Consider the following 2,156-nt stretch of genomic DNA (forward strand, 5'->3'; position numbering starts at 1 on the left):
TTAAACCGTTTCTATACGTCAAAACTCCTGGTTTTGCCATGTGAATAAATTTTACGTGTGGTGCACTTGGGTTCGGCAGGCTAGAGTAACCAGAACGGCACCCGCACTAGAGTGGGCTAGCAGACACCAGTGATTATTTGAAGACAATTACAACGAATTCAGCAGGTGTCGGAAGATATTTAACTGCAGTCTAATTTTCCTCTTTGAATACTGTGATTTAAGGAGCGCTGCGGTGGGAACTGTTATCGGGACGAAAAAAAATAGCCGACTATTTTGCATGGCTAAGATCAGAATATCGTGCAATAGCAATCGAGTTCGCTATTAATGTCGTGTAGCACGGTGAAGGTCTCCTTTACACAATTCTGAGGGCCCCGCCTCACACTGCATGTACACGACATTCGTCCCAACCGGAGTACGGTTCAAGCACCGCCGAGACGAAGGCGTCGGAGCAGGCGCGTGGTACCCCCGCGCGGCAGCTGCGGCGGAACAGCTTATGACGTCACCGGTGGGAGAGAGTGCTGTTTGATTGGCTACTCCGCCTGCAAGCTCATGTATGGCGCACGCCTCTGATTGGCTCCTCCGTGCTTTAGCTGTGCTCCTGTTCCTCCTGTCATTCAGGGGCGCTTCAGGGGCGTATATACGTTTGCCATAAATCCGTGAAATGCGGTTAGTAGTGCTACTTCACAAAACATCAGGATTATAATAATTGCATATCTACTACAGTAAAATTGCAATTTGACAAACATTAACGAAATGGGCTCCTGGCCACGCTTGTTTGTTTGATCATTTTATTTTGACAGAACTGGTTACAATACAAGACCGAATAACACACGTTAGTATAAAGCACTGCCAAGGCTCTCGACAAAATTCGGCTTCAACCCGGTGCTTTTGAGGGACCGTCCCCGGCATACGCGGCCGGGAAGATTTTTTTGATAAGAGCCATTAATAGCCGAGTTACAGCCGGGTCAATCAATTTCAGAAAGGCTCTCCCTTTTGTGCCCTGTCCGAGATACTTTTCTCTCTTGGCTGGTCGACTAGCCTCCGCACGGAAAATTCCCCTCCTCCCGTCTGATTTCAGCTGGAGGCGCGGATTGCAAGATTCTTCTATCCGGGTGTAACCAGACCGCGGCGGCTGTGTTCTATTGGAGGGAGGACGCAAAAAACGCCTATGTGCTGTGCGATGTCAGTGTTCGTTAAATATTCCCAAGTAGAGGTTTGCAGCCGGTCGGTAGTAATAGCCATATCAGTTTTCATAATTTAGAAAAGGGATTACCTTTGTCGCTGTGGCTGGACAAAAGTTCGCTTTTTTGACTAGTTACGTGCACTGGGAAGATTGCTTTCCTGCATGCTTGTCGAAATCGCATGCATTCTGGCCCGACATAGCCAGATTTTTTCGAGCCACAGCATCGAGGAAAACCGCGTTTTCTAAATTCTAAAAAGCTTTTCTGGCTACTATTAAAGACCAGCTACAAATCTCTAATTGCAACCACTTGCCTAGCTGTGATAGTGAAAAAGTTAATGATCAAAAATTAGTTGACAAGCTTACTACTTATGTCAATTCGCCGGCTTCCCGGTGTCCGCCAACACTGGTAACATTATGCCGCAAATGGCATATTTTTACCCCAAAAAGCCTATTTTTGAAAATTACTTAGTCTTCCCTGAAACATCTTGTATATAGCCAACTGTAACGCGGATGAGTAACCGCGACGAACGTCATGCAGCCACCCAATTTTTTTTTCAAACGTCTCGACACTAGCGCGCCCGTGGTGGCTGATGAGAGAAACTCCATGCAACTGTAAAGAGGGTAGCTCGAACGAGCCTGTGCCAATAGCTTCTAGAAAGAAAAGACCCCTGCTTTCATCCCGTGATGTGACACACTTTGTCCGGTTGAAGGTATGACGCCATGGAGCGGTTTCTGCTTGAGCTTTGTGTTCTAAAGTCATGCTATAGTATGGTCAACCTGGAAAGGGGCTTGACGTCAGAGGAGGAGTGCCGAAGCTTTTCTTTCTGGCAAACATCGCTTTGGGCGGTACGTAATCAAGCGTAATGCCGTCCGTTTCCAGAAGTCAATTTCTGACCAACCGTTCATCTGGTTTTCTCTGAGCATATCCCCCCGCCCTCCCGTCCTCATAAATTAGGCATATAGCACTCGAATA

The sequence above is a fragment of the Amblyomma mixtum genome, chromosome 9 (assembly GCF_055824585.1).
Source record: "Amblyomma mixtum isolate Tamu chromosome 9, ASM5582458v1, whole genome shotgun sequence".
NCBI lineage: Eukaryota > Metazoa > Arthropoda > Arachnida > Ixodida > Ixodidae > Amblyomma > Amblyomma mixtum.